This window comes from Hippocampus bargibanti, linkage group LG05 (genome assembly GCF_051943395.1).
Source record: "Hippocampus bargibanti isolate YZ-2025 linkage group LG05, ASM5194339v1, whole genome shotgun sequence".
In the NCBI taxonomy this organism is placed as follows: Eukaryota; Metazoa; Chordata; class Actinopteri; order Syngnathiformes; family Syngnathidae; genus Hippocampus; species Hippocampus bargibanti.
The window spans coordinates 19,935,072-19,957,100 of record NC_142738.1 but is presented as its reverse complement, the minus strand read 5'-3'; the positions used below and the strand labels follow the sequence as shown (position 1 = coordinate 19,957,100).

Sequence of the window (22,029 nt, the reverse complement as noted above, 5' to 3'; positions counted from 1 at the left end):
GTTTAGATTCTGACACTCATTTCAAATATTCCGGCAAACCTTATTTGCAAGAGTGAGCGCATATTTATTCCACAACGGGAGGCGCTTTTTGAGTCAGAGCTTCCATAAAATGCACGGCAGGCAAAAAAGATGATCACCTCAGACATGCATATTTGTGAATGAATTACTGAATTCATTGAGAGTGTTGTAGCAAAAAGGGCCGCGCTAATTATGAGTCAATAATGTGCAAATAAAGAAAAAAGTGGGAAGATTCCAGCACTTCAGAGGGAATTACGTGGCATGTTTACATGCATGCTCTTTTCTTCGTCAACTTTTCCTTTGCTTCATTTCGAGTAAAAGAGCTTAGCAGGCTCTGTCCTCAGCTTCAGGTCTTGATCGTTAATGTGGGGCAGCGGCGCGTGTCTATGTGGTTCTACGGCATGGCTGCCATGGCTAACGACACAGAGGCATCCCACTTCCTTCCTCCTCAGCACATCACAGGGCTGTGCAGACCATATGGTGTGATTGGATCACAGAATTAAAGCCGCTCCCTGTCGAAGTACAGCAGCAGAACACCACTGATGTTCAGTGGGTAAGACCTGACACAAATTTGAAGCTGAGTTCAAGTAATACAAAAAAAAGTCGACACAGACGTGATCAAGTCGGAAACACACAAAATCTAACCAACTTTGACCACGTCTGTGTAAGCTCTCAGTCGTAAAGGAGTGGTCCACCGATGAAAAGGTTTCTTCAGCCGTCATCTGTACTTCTTTGAAGGTGTCGGACGTTTCGCTTCTCATCCAAGAAACTTCGTCAGCAAACGAAAGTGTTCCTGGTAGCCTCTGCCCTATATATATATATATATATATATATATATATATATATATATATATATATATATATATATATATAAAATGTCATGATGATGAGGTGGTACCAGGGCAAATTGGGCAATCAGGCCAGTCGTTAGTCAGGACAATAAAAATCAGTGGAGCTGCAGGGATTAGTCCCCTGCTCCCCCCAACCTGAGAGCAGGGACCTGTCATAGCAGAGTCCGGCGCCGCCACGTCTGGACAGTAGGGATATAGTTGTATTACATTTATCCTGTCTACTTGATATCTAATTTAAACCAGATTCTTTTCTTCCAGACAGTGTATTTTAGGTGTTCGATTACCTGACATGTTTCGGCGTATACTTCTGCCTTCGTCAGAGTGTCCGACACTCTTCAAAGAAGTACAGATGACGGCTGAAGAGACCTTTTCATTGATCAACTTTGACCACCTTTTATTTTAGAGCATCACATTGTTTTTTCCGCTTTCTCTCTCATACATAGTCAAACTGCCATTCACAAGTATCCAAATGATGAAGAACATGATGTCCTCTAGATATTGTTCATGAGCTCCGAAAGGGGCTACATTATGTCTCCTTCGAATACATGCGCAGCTCTAATCAGCAGTCATCTCGCTGTGAGGGAGCAAAATAGATTAAATTGCCTCGCCGAGAGATGGGCGTCATCTTCAAACACAATCATTTTTGCTGTCTTCATTGTGTGTATGTTTATCAGCCAGTAGACTTTAGTCAAAGTCTGGATCCTTTCTCTATAAAGGCAGTTTTATCTGTTCGGCAAAAGCTGCGTCACTGAAGAGCAATTTAGTATCACACGATTAGGGAATGTTTGCCATTTCTGTAATTTCTGTACTTTATTCTTTGGTAACATTTTTAGCTTGTCAAGTGTTAATGAGTTACGAACATCCTTGGTCAAAGTTCAGAAGGAAAATCTTTCAAAATTTCTGAGTCTCTGGGTTTTTGCACCCGGACTCTGGCCCCCTGAGAACAGAGCGCCAACCACTCTCAAGCTCAGTTAATTGGACCTTGGAGTGCGAAAGGTTGCGAAATACAAGACCAAATAGATAAATAAGCACAACTATACTGACTCAAGCTTCAATTTGCCATCAGTGCTTTCTGGCTAAAAGGGTGGGCAGAGTGGTTGATTCATCGCCACGCTTAAGGATGGTCCTCTCAGCTCTTGGACTCTTGGACACATTTCACCCTCAGACTTTGTGAAGTGACAGCAACAGTCTGTCACAGCCCATTCTGTGACATACAAATTGTTGTTTAAAATGTTGTTTTGTGAGTGGAGGCAAAACAGCTCCCACTTTAATCGATAGCGCAAAATCAATGCAGCTCCGCTGGGAAATGCCACCGAAAGGCTGTCTGGAAAGCAAAGGTAAAGCAAAAGAAAAGTTGTGTATTAAAAGTGAAAACAAAGGGTGTCGAGGGCTCATTGTGTCAGTAAAATGAACTTCATTGCTTTGTTGTTTACATATCTTTCCAATTGAGAACCTGAGAATGCGAAATGTAGGGACACTGGGTCGCAATTCAGTAATTGCCTCAATTACTGCCTCCCTTGTAGCCCAACGTGTTCAAATTAATATAATGAGAATGAGAATAGAATGTCCCCACATGGGAAAAATGTCACCGAAAATAAGCGTGTTGTGCTCATTTGTCACGCAGGTCCAAAACAGTTGGAAAACACGCATTATGGACTGACTGATAGGAGGGCGAGAAGAATTTCGCCAGAGAGCACCCGCCTCCTTGCTTTTCCTGTAGTAGACAACATGTGTGACGATGGGCATCAATAATGTAGACTTGCATCTAACATGGGTGTCCTCAGCTGGCGTGTAGTCTGCCCACTCACCTCTCCCCTCGAATCTCACGCACACACAGATATATGGAATTGAGTATTTGGGGCTAATGCTGTGGTCACTGCAGTAATGAGATGTGCATTGCTGAAGCAAACAGTGGCAGACATTGTCTCTCATTCCACATCCGCAGCATTAGTCAACCGACCCTGCTTTGACATCTGCATGCACAAACCTTTTGTCATTCTTACCCATTTTTCAGATTAACCACTTTGATATGCCACTCCAGTATCCCAGGCATGTCATGTTAATTTTGGAGGCAGGTGTTCAGATTCTCTTGCTGTGGGGGTGTCAAAAGAATCAAGTATTCACACTAATTGTACCTTGCAAAAGAAGGCTAAAGGCTCGACAGTGCAATTTTGTGTGATAACAACGCTACTTGCCTCTGAATTGTAAATTTGCAAATATTCTTCGTATTCTGGATGGGCGAGCTGTGAACACTTGAAAATTGCAATACTAGGAAACCTCAAATCTTGACTGCCTTCAAAGCACACAACAAAACGTACCACTGTCTTACAGTAAATTGTCGACCAGTATCACCAATTGCACACATTTTCATTTAGAGGGACAGTGCGTAAACAAATTCTGTGAACATGACTTATTAGAGTATGGGGCCTTGCACTTTTTCAAAGGGCATGAACATCTTCTCAACATGCCCACAACATGATGATTGAGACAAATAATATACTGTAGAGTAGTACGCCTGCCCTTTGCCTGTGAGATATACTATAGACGCTGTTATCCTACCCTCATCTGCTCTGTACACGCACACCCTACCCCACCCCGCCACCACGGTAGTTTGTCTCTCTTGCCCTCTGAACAATTTAAGATTATGTTTCACCGAGCTGATCTCACATCAGTCCCGTACACCTGCTCTCTGACTAATCGGGCTGCCCTTTCCTTATCGCCTTCTCCAGAATGCACTCTCCTTTTCGCTTTTCATCCTTCCATGCATTTCTCATTGCCCCAGGAGCGTCCACTTTTGCCTAGCGTAACCTTTCTCTGTCTCAAGGTCATGCTCTGGAACCATGCAGTCAATAGTTAAATGATGGCCTTTTGATGCCTTGAGTTGCTCAGTCTCGTCATTACTTCACCTTCATTAATTATTCTTTGTGGTCAGTGCGCTGTGTTCTTTTCAGCAAAGTTTTTCTGAATGCTTAAACTAACTGATTCATATAGAAAAAAATATCAAATGATTGATATTGTCTGCAAAAAAAGGAGGCATCAACATTCTTTTGTACTAAATTTGTCATTTTGGATGAAACAACTAAGCATTTTCACTCAATTTCCACATGAGTAACACTCCTAGAAAAACACCTTAATTGGCTATTATTTACACAATTCTGCCAAATGTCTGGTCACACAGTCAGAATTTTTTTTTAGATAATTACTGTAGTTCTCTTAGCAATCAGATTTGAGCAATATAAAAAAAAGCCTACATTTAAGCTGTCAGTGTGAAGTCCGGTGGCGGAAGCAGGAAGTGTGCAATGAGTGAAAGATAAGACACGCAGTTGAAGAGACAAAATGGAGAGAAAGGGGCAGTACACAAAGGTAAAGAAGGAAGGAGGAAATCGGAAATGGCATTATTGATGTCATCAGAGCGACAATAGTGACTATGAAATCAACCATGGGATGACCCAAAGGGATAAACATAACACAGAATTAGTTTTCCCTCTACAGTGTAATTACTTGACAGTCGTGTGTGTCTGTGTGTGTGTGTGTGTGTGTGTGTGTGTGTGTGTGTGTGTGCGCGTGTGTGTGTGTGTGTGTGTGTGTGTGTGTGTGTGTGTGTGTGTGTGTGTGTGTGCGTGCGTGCGTGCGTGTGTGTGTGTGTGTGTGTGTGTGTGTGTGTGTGTGTGTGTGTGTGTGTGTGTGTGTGTGTGTGTGTTGAAATACAGTAGTGACTGTGCCTTTTGATGTGTGTTTCCAAGTTTTTTTTCTAAGGCTGTACTTATAGGTTAGTGGAACAGAACTGCACACAAATTCATTGTGCTTTTGTTTGTTGAAACTGATTGTTACTTTGACACTGTAACACCTTACGCTAACGTGGGAGTGAGCCAAAGCACCTCTGATTCAAAAGACATTGCAAGCTGTATCGCAATTGTTTGATGATATAGTTCAATCAAGATGCAAATGAAAACAAGTGGTATAGAAAATGGCATATATGAAATACAGTATTGTCAGCATATACCACAATAGTACAGAGTAAACAGGGAGCTCCTACAAGCAACCACTGTTGTTGCATGATCAAATGTACAATACAGTATATGATGGCAGAGTGTCGTGAGACGACGTAGGTAATATTAAATTAATCAGTATAATCGAATTGAGTGCAGGGAGATCTGCAGGGCCATAAAAATAAATAGTAAAATATAAGGTATATTTTTAACGATGGTGAGCCTAACCACATAAAAAAATGAAGGTAGTGAAATTACCCAGAAAGTAGCGTAGGGTTCATGGGGCTAATTAAAATTTCCAAGCTTGGCATATCATTATGTAAACCAATTAAGGTTATCACAACTCTACTGGAGGTGATCTATGTGATAGTGTGTTGAAAGCTGCCTACACTCTCCTCGAGTACCTTGCATGTGCTCTGCTCACAGCTTTTTTTTTTATCCCGTCTCCCCTTTCCAGGTCTGGGAAACCCGACAGATTCATTATGCGTAATACCTTTGAAAATAATATTTATTTATTGGTCCTGTTCATAGACAGACTTCATGCAAAATGAAGTGGTGGCTTTGCATGTTGTACTTTACATTGTTGTACTTATCCGCATGTTGTGGCTTTACATTGTTGTACTAATTGATAATCACCCGGATTTGGAATCTTAATTCTATAAAAATGGTGGTGGCATGGCACCGTCATTGTTTCCTTTTTTTTCCAATTTCATTGAAGTATCTTTCAGTGAAAGACATTTCATCAGGCTAAATCAACTCAGACGTGGAGGAACACTTTCCTCCAAGGAAAACCCAAGATGCATTCTTTCCATTGACTTTATTGACGGAGAAGTCATGTTTTGTTTACTCTGCTTTCACTGTTGACTGCTATTCATTTTGCTTCATGGTTACCTCAGTCCAACAAACTCACGAGTGTTGACTTGTTAAGTGTTCGTCTGTGAAATCTTCCTTTTGTGTGTAGTGTGTTGTGTGATCCACCTCAAGTTGTGGATGGTGACCCAATTTGAGAGTCAATTTGTTTTTCCACATTAAAATCAATCACTCCAATTGATTGCTTCAAAATGACATATTAATGCAGTGATAAAATAATCAATCTTACTGAGAATGTGTTGCTGTGTATTAGTGTATTTTAAGCAGTGAAAAATAGCCATCGCATCCATGTCTTTTCATGATGTGCCAGCACACTCATGGAAACAAGAGCCCACATTTATTTTAAAAACAAGTGTTACCAGGAACTATCAGAATGTAAATACAGCACAATACGACCTCATCGAGTTTGAGAGACATTTGTTTTTGTGACTGTGCCCAAATAGAGCTTCACATTTTGTGTTTAGTTAGAAAAAGACACAAAAGCCGTTGATTATAATACAGTACTATTACATTAATTAAAGAAATAAAGTAAAACATGCTTTTAGGTAACTCAATAATACATTGTGGTTTTCATCATAAAACCAGTGCAATTCTTCCCCGCTACAGTCAATGCTCATGTAGAGCACATTTTAATTCTATTCATTCTGACATGTCTAGAAAATAGCACTTCTGTCAAACAGAACAATGAAGCTCCAACAAACGTGTTTGCTGAATACAAAACGTTTCCAATCCTTTTAGTGATGATGTCTTTGTGTTTATTCAAGGAAAGTCTTACTTGCATCTCATGGAATCCTTAGTTAATTATAAAATACTTTCACTTTCATCCCTGTGGAGTCATCAGCGGGATGATGCAAATCCATTGGAATGTTCTCACAAAGAACTCGTTTTGGGTCATGTAAGTATATCAACCTTTGTTATGGTCTGCTTTCTCCAAGGTCCTTTGTCAGATCCATACGTGACAATTAACGAATAATCACATCTTTGGATAAAATACCAGGCAGAAACATGAAGAGGAGACAAAACATTTCTTTAATCTTCTGTCCAGAAGGGAGGCATGTTCCCTCAACAGAGGTGGAGGAAGAGCGTCAGCCACCTGCCCCCTTCCTTGATGCATTCATAACATTGATGAATCAGGGCGTGGTATGCAAAACCCCCTAAACCGCAGATTACCATTTACGGAAAGTCACCGTTCTAGAAGGGAAGAAGAAAAGACGTTCTAAATAAGTTAAGTTGTTTTAGGTGCATACGTGATTGATTCTTCTGTCACCTTATGTATCTATCACCTTCAAACAAAAGGAAATAGAGATTGTATTCAGTGGCACGCATTTTCAACTATTTATAGAGACACCTTGCAGTTCTAAAATAGACGTGTTGGGGCCTCTGCTCATATCCAAACAGTCCCCTGTTGTGAGTAAGTAAGAAAAACAAATAAATAGCTGTGAGGCAAATACAAAAACAGGCAAAACAAAATGTTAATCTGATGTATTCATGCTCTGCTGCTCATCCTAATAGAAAAAAACCCTCCACAGATTATTAATTGTGCATGAATAGTATGTAGTTTAATTGTTATATCCTTCACCATATACTGGGCTGTATAATTAACGTTTTAAATATTTATTTAGTTTTTTTTCTGTTTGTCACATTCATTATATAAACTGCAGTGGCTATTTTAATGACCATGTTATATTGTGAAATATAAACCACATACCACTCCAAATAAGCATGTGCAAGACTGACTTTTGCAAACTAAAAGAGACAACATTAACGATGACATCCCGGTAATCACAGTATCCCCTTCAATCAATGAGAAGGTTTCTTCAGCCGTCATCTGTACAAATTTGAAGGTTTCGGACGTTTCGCCTCCTATCCAAGAGGCTTCGTCAGCGAACTAAAGTCTGACTGGTCGTATCGGCCCTATTTATATATCCCTAATGTCCAGCCATGGCGGCGCCGGACACAGCTATGATAGGTCCCTACTCTCAGGTTGGGGGGAGCAGAGTACCACTCCCTGTGGCCCCACTGATTGTCCTACATTCCTGACTAACGACTGGCCAATTTCCCCACTCCCACCGGTATCACCTCATCAGCATTAGGAATGATGCCTAACCTGTTTTGCCTCAGCAGGCTATTGTATGAACGATCCAACTTGAACCTCACCCCACCAGACCGGTTTAATGAAGGATTTTGTTGTTTGAAAGGGGGGTAAAAGAAGCGATTCTTATAAAACAACAAAATCCTTCATCATTGTCAAACAACGCAGAGGGACACGGAGGGCAAACATCACAGGTTGTGAGTGCCATAGAGGCCCACCAAGATGTTTAAACTGTCAAAATATTTGTCACGGCAGTCAGTGTTTAAAAGGCTCCAGGTTTCTTTTATCTTAAGTGCGTTTTCTTTTTTATTGAGTGGCAACTAGCTTTTGGGTGGCTCATGTTTATAGTTTCTACTGCTTTTTTTTACATCTGCATATTTCATTCTTTGCAATAACCAACATTTTTTTTCTTCATGGACTGCAAGTACTGATTTAGATTCATGGTGTCAGCCATACTAAATGGGTGTGGACACAACTAAGTCGTGAAAGTACTTACGTGGGCGCATCAAATTTTTGTACAGTGAGACCTCAACTTACAAACACCTCAACTTACAAACTTTTTGTCTTACAAACGTCAAATTTATGAAAATTAAACCTTATAATAAACACTATTTTCATAATACACACCCACCACGGCTGGCGGAGTGATCTTCGGCGGAAGCACACGACCGAACAGCACCAGAGGTTAAGTTACCAACAGTGGAAGCTTATGGAAGGTGACTATCCTTCCATAAGCCACCAACGACCATCAAAAAGGTACAGAAGACTTTATTTTACAGCAGTTTATTTCTTTAATTACAGTCCTCATATAATGTGCCTCTCTTTGTGACTTTATGATACAATTCCCTTTGACCTCCAACGCCATTTCATCAAGCCATAAATGACCATCACAAATGTAAATAAAGTGACTTTATGATACAATGCAGTGTATTTATTTCATTACAATACAATAGCACATTTATTATACACAGAATAAGGTATGTTGTGTGTAGTTTTAAGGCTTATTTAGTTGACAAGTATATTTTATGGAAACCCGGGAACGGATTATTTTAATGGTTTCCTATGGGAATTTTGTTTTTGAGATACACACTTTTCGCCTTACACACTCTGTCTGGGAACCAATTAAGTTCGGAAGTTGAGGTCTCACTGTATTTTATTACCTGGTATTTTCTGGTTTGGGCTACCAAAGGCCTGCATAAGCCCCTCCCCTCCCCAAAAAGGTTTTGTGTTAAGGTTTCTAAAGTCCTGAAACCAGTGGCGGGTCGTGGATTTCATTGCTCGGCCTTCAGTAATGCTGCGTCTGAATCAATCCAACTGAAAAAAGTGTGATGTGGAGTGTGTTTTACTAAGTCAGAATCAGAAAGCCTTTAATCGTCCCACAAAGGGGACATTTGTAAGTCCACTAGAGGGTACCATTAGCCAGAAAATAACTGACCGACCTTTCTTAATAAAGTCCGTCTTTATCAGTAAATCTCCAACCAAATCCATCTCTTCTCCTCCTTCAGCCATTGTGGGTTGAAAAAACTGCTATTAAATTGTGCAGCTCGCTAAAAGTGCTAGCTCTGGCCAGTATGCTCTTATCACTAGCGGCGAGTGATGAGAGCAGTTTTCGCAAACTATGATTGGCGAGTGACTAGCCAATCATAGTTTGGGAAAACTCTGACGTTGAGCAGTGCCTTCAATAAGGTGTTGGTATCCCTTTTGTGTTGTCAACTCGAAATCTGATTAGTGAGAGCAACAGTATGACACATTTGTTGCGACAGGGACCGTAGAACTGATTGTGAAGGCGTCCAGGTAGATTTCTGACCCTGGTAACAAATGAAACACAGGCAATGTGGTGTGACAACATATTTTCAAGTGTTAAACTTCAGTCACAAGCTTGTAGTTGACGTGCACATTCCACCATGACGTCCCTGATCCACTGCTGAAAAGGATGCTTTGATCCCCCCTCCTCTTTCATCGAGAACTGCTTCATGTCACGAAGAGGGTACAGAAAGTGCTGAAGAATGAATGTCTCTGTCTTTGTGTTGTCATATTATTTATTTAGTTTTTTTTCTCCTTTATGTTACTTCCCGGTTGAGTGAACGCTGGTGCGTGTGGCTGCCGCTGCTCACCCACAGAACACATATCCTGGGACTGTAAAGTGTCCTTGAGAGTTTTGAAAGGCGCTTATAAATGAAATGTATTATTATTATTTTTACAGTGGTACCTTGAGTGCGTAAGGCGAAAAGTGTGTATCTCAAAAATTAATTTCCCATAGGAAACCATTCAAATGAGAATAATTCGTTCCCAGGTCTCCATAAAATATAATTTTCAACTAAATAAGCCTTAAAACTACAAACAATATACCTTATTCGGTGTATAACAATTGTGCTATTGTATTGTAATGAAAGAAATACACTGCACGGTATAATAAAGTTGTTTTATTTACCTTTGTGATGGTCATTGTGATGGCTTGATAGAATGGGGTTCAGACTCCTCTTCCTGTGTTATGAAAGTCCGTTTAGGCATCTTTTTCCAAAAGAGGCCGGGCGCATCTGCATTAAATACTTGCTGAGGAACGTAGCCTTCTTCTTTCACCATTTCGAGGAATGATCGCTTGTAGGCTTCGGCAGCTTTACTGTCAGAACTGGCCGTCTCACCATGACGAGTAATGAATCCCTGTACGGCGCTTAAAGTTCTCGAACCATCCGTTGCTAGCTTTAAAATCATCAATAAACGGCGAACTTCCAGGTTGCCGCATGACGACATTGGTGTGAATTTGCCATGCAACACACGCACCTTTAATAGCTTCTTTGTTGTGAAGGATGGTAGCAATGGTGGACTTAGCATATTGCTATTGGGCCGTGGAGTCAGACAAACGCACACCTTGTTCTATTTCTCAATGATTTCCTTCTTCTCCTCGACTAGTTTTGTTTTGTGTCTTTTTCGGCTGAACACGAGCCTGTGGTGGGGTCTTTTTCGGTCCCATAATAGCAAACGTATCCGTAAAAAATCATTGAAGACGATCGACGTGTGCACTCAGTGAAAGGGGGTGTGGAAAGGTAGGCCGGCTGGGCCGCTGTTTGGTCGTATGGTTTGGTGTTCTTCCGCCGAAGATTCTTCCGCCAGCCATGGTGGGGCGGCGCTCCATGTGTATCAGTGACGTGCAGTCAGGGGAGGCAGGTGAGGCAGTGCCTCACCTGTCATCATGGAAATTTCAAATGAAAAAATAAATTAAACAGTTATATGTATTTAGTAATTTGTACTTTAAAGTCTTGTCCATTTAATTTCACCGTTTTAGGATTTTTTTCAAAATCGCTGAATTTTCACATTTACCGTTCAAATACAAAGTAGAGACGAGCTGTGAGGCAGCAGCCGGCTGAGCCTCACCATGGATTGCGCACTCACTATGCTTACTGTGCTGGCTTGCTCTGCAGTGAGACCGCATTGCTGTCCTTCTGCATATCGCTATTAAAGCGTTCAACACGTTTAGTATATGAACTAAATTTCTACAGTTTAGCTGGTGTATATAATGTAGAGTCATTGTACATTATAAACACTGTACTACAGTGTTTATTTTGTTTTATTTTTATCAAAACACTGTGCGTAGGTGAGGCAAACAGTTCTCCCGCCTCATGACAGGGGGCGCTTGTGATTCCAGAGATACTTCCGACTCCACGTCTGCAGAATAATAGAATTAGAGACAGAAAGCTACAGTGAACAGTTAGCAAGTAAAGTGCAACCCTGCAGTCATGTCCAGCAAGAAACCGCCTTTTCTGCTTTTGCTGCCTTCTGTTCTCAACTTTTGACAATGTCTGGACTCAAATGGGATATTGCGACCTGAAAAATTTACAACGGAGCCTCATCAAAAATGAGCGAAGACTCAACATCAGCATCCACAATGCTAAGGTAAAGGAGAACCGGGAGATTTTAAAAGATCTCATCAATGCCACCTGCTTCCTTGCCAAACAACAGCTGGCATTTCGTGGAAATGATGAAAGTAAAGGCTCTGCTAATCGTGGCAACTATGTTGAACTATTACATGCTTTCTCTGAGAAAGATGACAGGATAGCGAGTCATTTTGGGACATCCACTGTATTTTCTAGCCTGTGAAACAGAATACAGAACGATTTAATTGAAGCAGTTGGTGATGTCATTAGAAATGACATTAAAAAGGAGATCGGTGCAGCCCCATTTGTTGCTGTAGAAGTAGACGAGATTGTCATTTCCAGCACTGAAAACATACAGTCGGAACAGGACTGATCAAGGACGACTTTCTTCACTGGCAGTGATCTCCGTTGAGACAGAGAGACTTTTAAAACTGAAGAAAGATAAGGAAGGCTTCTACAAAGAAGTTATCGATGCCTTTCTTCAGAAGGAGCGGCGCATGGACTTCATTTACAAGTAAAGGTAACACGATAAAAACGTTTTTTTTAATTATTTTTTTCTATGCTACAGTTTGGATTGGATTGGATTTATTAGTCTCACAGTGGAGAAATTTACATTTCACAGCAGCAAAGTGATGAAAGGAATGTAAGAAGAAAAACAAAATATATGGGCTGCTGGAAAGGCAGCCCATATATTATATATATATATATATATATATATATATATATATATATATATATATATATATATATATATATATATATATATATATATATATATATATATATATATACGTCAGTGCTTCACCAGCCATGAACCTCACCGCACGTCACTGATGTGTATCCTGAAAAGTAGTGTGTATACCAAGGTTTAATTTTCATAAATTTAGCGTTCGTAAACCGAAAAAAGTTGTAAGGCAAGGTGTTCGTAAACCGAGGCCCCACTGTATTCTTCTTCTTCTTCTTCTTCTTCTTCTTCTTCTTCTTCTTCTTCTTATTATTATTATTATTATTATTATTCCTATTACTACAACGCACAGTGCATGCCATTTTTAAGGGTTCTTCGCATACATCGAAATATGCCCATATTTACTGCTACCGGCTCTTCTCAATCTAGACCATGTGTTTAATTAACCTACCATGCCCACCGGGGACATACCTGTTTATAATGCTCAATGAATGTGTGCGTGTGTGCGTGCGTGCGTGTGTCTGTGTGTGTGTGTGTGTGTGTGTGTGCGTGCGTGTGCGTGTGTGTGTGTGTGTGTGTGTGTGTGTGTGTGTGTGTGTGTGTGTGTGTGTGTGTGTGTGTGAAAGCGAGAGAGGGAAAGAGTTAGAAAAAGACAGCGTGTTTGTTTTCATTTCCCGGCGTTGCAATTCATTGTGCAGTCTACCGGCGAATAAGGCGCTTTCACAGTTTTTGTCGAAGAAAGGGATTAGTGAATAAATTGTTGACAGAATTGTCATTGATTATCTACTAAATGGCACTGCGCTGACATCGACTCCAGTAACCGCAAATGTTACATGTGAGGGGCCCCGCTAGATTGTGAGAAACCAGAACAAAACATATTGTTATCCAGGGCTTGAAATTTGCGGTAGTCTGGTCTCCCGAGGCGACTTAATTTCCCATTTGGTGAGTTTGTTCAGTTACTAGCCAGCCCGGTTGACTAGTTGAAAATATATTCTAAAAAAATGTTTTTAACTTGAAAATATAAACACATCGGCGGCCCGGTATTCGAGTGGTTAGCACACCGGCTTCACAGTGCAGAGGTTGCCGGTTCGCGTCCTGGTCCGGCCTCCCTGTGTGGAGTTCGCATGTTCTCCCCGGACCTGTGTGGGTTTTCTCCGGGTCCTCCGGTTTCCTCCCACACTCCAAAAACATGCATGGCAGGCAGATTGACCACTCCAAATTGTCCCTAGGTGTGAGTGTGAGAGTGACTGTTGTATGTCTTTGTGTGCCCTGCGATTGGTTGGCAACCAATTCAGGGTGTCCCCCGCCTCATGCCCGAAGACATCTGATAGGCTCCAGCAACCCCCGCGACCCTAATGAGGAATAAGCGGTACGGAAAATGAGATGAGAGATGAGATATAAACACAGCGTTAGCCGAACCTCCGTACAGTACGTGTAAACAAATGATAAATTGTGCTGTTGAATGTATTACCACTGTGCATGTATATCATGCTTCTCGTTGAGTCTCGCGTACTCTCACGTGATATGACAAACTGATTTCAATACTCTTGACCATATTATCGTCCATATAAATACTTGTCTTTCTTGTTTACACCTTCAACTGTCAAAACAGCTTTATAATGTGGAATTTTTTGAAAGGTGTTTTGAAAGGCCGCCACTTGAAGCGGGGTAAAAGCGACCAAGGTCGGAAGAAGAGAAAAGGGTTGCTGACAATGAATACAAGACAGAAAAACGTCAAAGGCTTTAAAAGTCTGCATGGGAGCACGTCCGGCCCAAGCTTCATTGCGATGTGACCGCCGACTCATGTTTTGTACCCCGTGTTCTGTGTTTCATAATAACCACAATTTGACGCGTTGGTATACGGCAGTTGCAATTTCAAGTATGAAAGTGTCGTCGCACACGAGGGCAGTGAAAATCACCGTCGAGCAGTGGTTGCAGAGACTGCCGGTGCAGCTGTTATCGGTAGTAGCCCTGCAAAAAGAGTGATCCAAATGCTTAACAAGGTAACAAGGCTTATGATCATGTTTAGAACATGTCATGGAAATGCGAAGCATGCATGGCCTTTCACGGATTTTGTGTGGCAGTGTGACTTAGATGACATGATAACATGAAGTTGGCAGGACCCCTCCTTTGCAAATATAGCATTCTGCTGACTTAATTCTGTGGCTCAATTTTATTTCATTTTATTTCATACTTATTTGTCAAGTTTTGCAATGTCCTAATTCTTCTTTTTTTATTTTATTTTATTGAACAACAGGATCAAAATAGTCTTGAAATACAATAAAATGCATATTTACTATTGTAGTTTTCTATGGCATTTTTACACAAGGAAGAACTTACTGAGATCAGACACATTGTGGCTAGTTGATTTTCTGATTGGCTAGTAAAATTGTGATGTAACTAGTCCGGCTGGCTGGTAAGAAAAAATATGAATTTCTAGGCCTGTCAGCAGTGGTAAACAGTGAGCCAAACTGACAAGTGACTGGATGCACCCTTTGGATGCAGTCAATGGCCAAGATCCCATGCAGCATGGCTTTTTAGGCTGCTTGGACCATAATATAAACTCTCCAGAGCACATAATCAATACAAAAAAAACCTAATACATATGTAAATGAGAAGCTCTTCTCATTGCTGTTCTTGGATAAACAATGGATGTTTATCATCACAGGAACCAAACATGTCTGCTTACTCAGTTACGTAATTTGATACAATACACATTTAATGAGACAGACAGCAAAATTCCGATTTGCAGCTCTCATGTCAACACTCGGGGATAAAAACGTAAAGAACGAACTAGCACCGCAGGTCGTACATTTAATTGCTCTTTATTTGCACATGCAGTTTGTTCCTTCTTAAAGAGCTATTTTCAAAACATATTGCGCTCATGAGATACCGGTCCAAAGACATCCACAGAGTATGACAGCTGAGTGCAGTTTGCACCTGTCTCTTCCCTGATTGCACACATGGCAAAGTATAAAAGTCGGCTTGAAAACCGTGACGGTGGCGCATTAAGGAAGATACTCTTGGCAAAATGTATACAACTTTACAAAATTATTAAAATACTGCACAGAGTATGAAACGTATTAAAAACATATAAAATAAGTTTCTGTGCAAAAGACATTGTGTTAAATAACATAATAATAATAATAATATAATTTATAATTTAACATTTGCAAAACTGTAATATAATGATATTTTCACAACGTTTTGTATCAACAGACAATAAAAGTAGCGGCAATATGACAACAGTTTTTTTTATATGTGTTATTTACATCACTCACATAGCATGTAGCTATTAGCGCTCATTTTTTATCATTTGCATCGAGTTGTGCAATTCCTATCGAATTTAAATACCAGTTACATTCTGCTCGAAAGTTGTGACGCATTTCACAATCTGCGAGTGCTTTGTGAATGAGACTATTTGCTGTATTTTTCCCTTTCAGCGCCATGCAAAAGCAACACAATCCCTGGGTGAATTCGGCTCTCAATTTGTGACAAGCCATGTGACATGACTTGTGTATTGGATCACGTCGATTCAAAGGAGGTCTCTAAAATTTTTGCCGGTGTACTGCATGTACAACATTTTATCATCGTGTCTGTGTACATAGATGGTGCTCTTATGATCCAATCCAAACAAAAGTTGGACAAAAGAGGGAATTTTTGCCAACTTTTGTGTTTCTGTTCCTTTACCCATACCCACCGATTTGAATTGCGTGGATGTTTATGCCCTCATTATCTCAGAATTTGGTCTGAGCCACTGTTGTGTAGTTGAGTGTGTGTAGCAGCAGGGTGGCTAAATTAATGTATTCCACACACTGTTCAGTCTCCAGCTGTCATCTGCAAATTCTCCTTCAGGTTTAGAGCTTGGCTGAGTCATTTTTTGTCTATGTTTGTGTTGTGTGTGTGTGTGTGCGTGTGCGTGTGCGTGTGCGTGTTTGTGTGTGTGTTTGTGAGTGTGTGCGTGTGCGTGTGCGTATGTGTGCGTGTGCATGTGCATGTGTGTACGTGTGTGTGTGTGTGTGCGTGTGTGCGTGTGTGTGTGTGTGTGTGTGTGTGTGTGTGTGTGTGTGTGTGTGTGTGTGTGTGTGTGTGTGTGTGTGTGTGTGTGTGTGTGTGTGTGTGTGTGTGTGTGTGTGTGTGTGTGTGTTAGTGCATGCGTATCTGTGTCAAAAATTATTGACAAAATATTACTCCTCGCTGAACTGATATTAACTTTCCATTCACCTGCATGTAAGACTTCTGTCTCGCTTGGGCCATTTCACTTTTTGCTTGCGGACATACATTATCTGACTGCATGCAAATGTTTATTTAAAGTATTCCCCACTGGATACAGGAGAAGCCATGAATCGATAACAACCCTAGGCAGACAGGTTTACAGGGTGGCAAGGGATAGTAGTTACCACCTTTCCCAATTATCCTTGACCTCCAGTTGCCACCCTTGGCTGTGAGCAATGAATGTATCAATACTAAATGTTATTTTCGACCTCACTGTCAAGCGGGCGCACGGGATGTGGAGAGCCCTCCAACGTTGGGTCATGGCTGCCATTCTGGGTAAGAAGGCCGATTATGATGTTTGTTTTTCGGTCACTCAACTCAGGGAATTGCCCGAGGTAAAATAGGGTAAATGACATGGGGGGGACCTAGCTCGCTGCGGAAGGCCTCTGGTGGAGAGGCCATGAACATTGCAACATTTTTGAATAGCTAGCTCATACAGTTCCAAAGTCAATTGAAACATTCCAAAGTCCCATGAGCAGCGTGGACTTTTACAGCGAAAAATGCTCATCCCACGGTATTGCTTTTAGTTTAAGTCCTTCTATCTTTTATAAACATTTCAAGAATGCAGGCAGACACAGCATAGTTCAGTCAAAGTTGAATGCACTCTCATATTAATACAGCACAATAGTTTTAGTTTTATATCGAGCTGTAAAATTATTGTGTTGTTTGCGATTAATTAATTACAGCTGTTTTGGGGCGTTACTTGTTATTAATCGAGCTAATCTATTTATTTTCTCTGCCTTTTCCGTCTCTGCCGGTAGGTTGCCTTTTTCTAAAAGCCCTTTTGATGTGTTGGCTGACTGTGTTGGAGTTGTTGTGGGGAAACAACTATCAGTCACAGCCTGAAGCCACATTTATTGGCTGCTATTATGTTGGGCTTGTTTGGGCAAAGGTGATAGATAGCTCACAATGGTCGAAGGGGGTTCTGAAACCTGTCCCAGCTGTCTTGCAGAGCACTCAAAAACAAACAAAACAGTATATTCCCCCCCTGTGGTCGAAACTAAAGGTTGCAAGTAGGACTTTGACTTGTTTCAAATGAAGCAGAAAGTAAATGGCTCGGATTGCATCTGTCCAAGTCTACTGAAAAATGCACTATTTTATCTTTTATGTTTTGATCTGCCGCAATAATGTAATGAATTTTAAATGAAAATAGTGGTTTACTCAGTAATTTTTTAGGTGAGACTAAAATAGACATAGCTGCTCTGCTGCATACCAGATGAGAAGAGAAGCCATACTTACAGTATTTACTCCCGTTGCATTCACCTTTGCTTGTTGTGTCCATACTTCATTATCACTCCAGAACTTGATTTTATTATAATTATCTGCCATGGCTCTGATTAGTGTTTGTAACAGGCTAATTAGATGCAGTCTTGTAAAATCATGGCTACCAGTACCAGAGAGACATGTAATGGAAAGACACCAGCAAGATGCAAGGACTGTGTCATCCGCAGAGATTTGATAGTCAACTAAATATTTAAGAATTGGAGCTATCATATGTAGATTGATTAAAGGCCCTGCTTTACACTAAAATCTTTATGCTGTACCATTCTTTATCGAGTGAATTGTTACGTTTAACAAAGCAGGATCATGCTTAAATCACAGAAACCACAGCTGTCGACATTTTGGCGATATCATCTGAGCATTGATTAGTTTCTCAGTACCCATGATACAGTGGCAATTTATCCGAAATTAACTATTGTCAAGATCCCGACGAGAACTTCTCTCAGTATAGAGCAACTTTAAAGCTTGGGCAGGCAGATAGATTAATGATTTCCCCATTGCTTCTTACCCCCTCTGTTATTATCCTTCTAACAATCCTTTTAAGAACTGTCACACACTTTGCAGCATTTATGTTTCTGTTGTGGGGTCTACGGAGGGTAACATACTGTATTTCCCATCCAAGTGTATTTAACTCTAAACCGATTTCAGAAGAAGGAATGACTTTTTTGTTGGTTTCAGCTCATACACACACACACAGACACATATACATATATATATATATATATATATATACAGACACATATACATATATATATATATATATATATATATATATATATATATATATATATATACACACATATACATATATATATATATATATATATATATATATATATGTATATATATATATATATATATATATATATATATATATACATATATATATATATATATATATATATATATATATATATATATATATATATATATATATATATATATATATGTATATGTGTCTGTGTGTGTCTGTGTGTGTGTGTTTGAGCTGAAACCAACAAAAAAGTCATTCCTTCTTCTGAAATCGGTTTAGAGTTAAATACATACATATATATATATATATATATATATATATATATATATATATATATATATATATATATATATATATATATATATATATATATATATATATATGTATATGTGTCTGTGTGTGTCTGTGTGTGTGTGTATGAGCTGAAACCAACAAAAAAGTCATTCCTTCTTCTGAAATCGGTTTAGAGTTAAATACACTTGGATGGGAAATACAGTATGTTACCCTCCGTAGACCCCACAACAGAAACATAAATGCTGCAAAGTGTGTGACAGTTCTTAATTATATTAGATAATTATAATAAAATCAAGTTCTGGAGTGATAATGAAGTACGGACACAACAAGCAAAGGTGAATGCAACAGGAGTAAATGCTGTAAGTATGGCTTCTCTTCTCATCTGGTATGCAGCAGAGCAGCTATGTGTAAATCTTCAACAAGTGCATGACAGGAGACAAAATATGGGATCAAATAACAGAAAATGCCATAGGCGCACTTGCCTTCGCAGATTTGTTTGAAATTCACTGTACAAGCTCAAACTATCAAGGCATTTACTGGTATAAAATGTCATATGGTGGATGACAAGAATGCAAAGTGTGCTTGACCGAGACTCATAAGTATGCTGTTGTGCATGTTTGTGTGTGCGTTCCATCTTGCTGCAAGCCATTCTATTTATGTTTCCTGCTGTTAATGATATCCTTGGGTAGTTGCTACATAAAGTTCCTCAGTGCCCTGGTGAATAAAGAGAAAAGTGGTGTCACGTGCCTATGTGCATGTATATATGTACGCTTCAGTACGCCTATGTACACGTATATCATGCCTGTGTGTACATTGAGTGTACAATGCCCATAGTAAAAGGACACACACTGTGTGCGGGATGAGGGATAAGTGGTAACATTAGTTGCAGGGGATCATAGATACACAACATATAGAAGATGCTCATCAGGAAATAGAGAGGAAGAGGCAGAGGTTTGACACATTGAACGTAATACTACTATACAGTTCGTAAGCCAAGGTATCACTGTATATATATATATATATATACACACAAATACACACAGTGGAACCTCGGTTTTCAAACGACTCACAGTTCGAACAAATTGGAGTCCGAACAAAAAATTCGAGAAATTCTTGCTTCATAGTTCAAACAAAAATCGGAGTTCGAACGCCGGTACGACGCGTGAGTGTGTACGCGAGGGTGGGATGGTGAGCGGCGTGCGGGTGTAGATCGCTCTCTTCGTGACCAACTCTTCGTGACCAACTCTCGCGTTTAATATAGGTGTATGAAGTGTTTTAGCCCCTAATCGTGCCTCCAAAGAAAGTCAGTGCAAGCATCAAAGCTGCTACAAGTGAAAAAAGAAAAGTAGTGCGTACAACTATTGCATTTAAGAAAGAAATAATAGCAAAATATGAAGGAGGTGTGTGTAACGTTACGAACACCTCGGGCAAAACACCTCGGGCAAAGCAACATATATATATATATACAGTAAAGTCTCGTTATATCGATATTCAAGGGAGTCCGAAAAAATATCGATATAACCGGGACTATCCGACCCTGTTTGCATGTAATTTTCTCCGTGCGTGCATAGAAATAGTATCGATATAACCGGGACTATCGATATATCCGATATCAATATAACGAGACTTTACTGTATATATATATATATATATATATATAGAGGGCGGCCCGGTAGTCGAGTGGTTAGCACACCGGCTTCATAGTGCAGAGGTCGCCGGTTCGTGTCCCGGTCCGGCCTCCCTCCCCGGACCCGCATGGGTTTTCTCCGGGTCCTCCGGTTTCCTCCCACACTCCAAAAACATGCATGGCAGGCAGATTGACCACTCCAAATTGTCTCTAGGTGTGAGTGTGAGAGTGACTGTTGTATGTCTTTGTGTGCCCTGCGATTGGCTGGCAACCAATTCAGGGTGTCCCCCGCCTCGTGCCCGAAGACAGCTGAGATAGGCTCCAGCAACCCCCGCTACCCTATATATATATATATATATATATATATATATATATATATATATATATATATATATATATATATATATATATATAAGATGCCAATGTTTACCGTGGCTCCAATTTGAGGTCTTTGATGCCCTTTATAAACCCGTGGTGTTCTCTACATGATGTTCTTTATTACCAACCAAAGGAGCTAAGATAGTTTTTAAATATTTGCCAATGTTATATGTTGAGGAGTCAATGCTACAAACAATGGGTCTGAGGAGGAACCCTTCTTTATGTATTTTTGGCAATCCATACATACATGGACTTTCCCGAGTATAATATAAAATACATCTGTTTGGATTGGATTGGATTGGATGTACCTTTATTCGTCTCACAGTGGAGAAATTATTAAATTAAAGTTCTGAAAGGAAGAGGAAAGGAAAGAAGTAGAAAAACAAAATACAAGAGCTTGTCGATTAGTTTTTCTTTCTCTTACTTTTGGAAACAGTCTATTATTTATTTCTTGCAACTATTGGAAGGGAGCCTTTTTTAGTTGCTCATAAGTGTTAGAATCACTCATTAACCCATTTATTGTATCTTCATCATCCAATGTGTTGAGAAGCACTGTACACTACCCTTGTCTGCTGGTAAAATAATAATATTATCATCTTTTTGTAGAGTAGTTAACTCCTTTCTTCTAATGTTATGTTGGACGGTGGTGGTTTGGCACTATCAAAGCAGAGTTCTGGCACCGCCACCTCTGTCCATTAGGGATACATATCGGGCCAGAGCAACCAGCACAATTTTAGTTCGCTGATGAAGCTTTTCGGATGAGGAGCGAAACGTCTGACACTTTCAAAGAAGTACAGATGACGGCTGAAGAAACTTTTTCATCGATGGACCACTCCTGTATGACTGAGAGCTTAGACAGATATATATATGTTCCTGTAGTTTTGCTCACCCGAAAATTTGGTGTTCCTTCCAACTAATGCTTTAAGTTGTCTAACTGATCCACATGTACTTGTGTATAAAGTACTTGAAGTAACAGTTGTAATGTTGTGTTTTTCTTCTGTTTGTCTTCCGATGACAAACCAGATGCTTTAAGGGTACAAATA

General features: G+C 40.0%; 1 protein-coding gene across 4 annotated transcripts in view; it reads left to right on the top strand.

Moving 5' to 3' along the window:
- LOC148898164 (neural-cadherin-like) overlaps positions 1-22,029 on the top strand; it is a 178,172-nt gene that overhangs the window by 54,197 nt on the left and 101,946 nt on the right. The gene's annotated exons all lie outside the window — the stretch shown is intronic.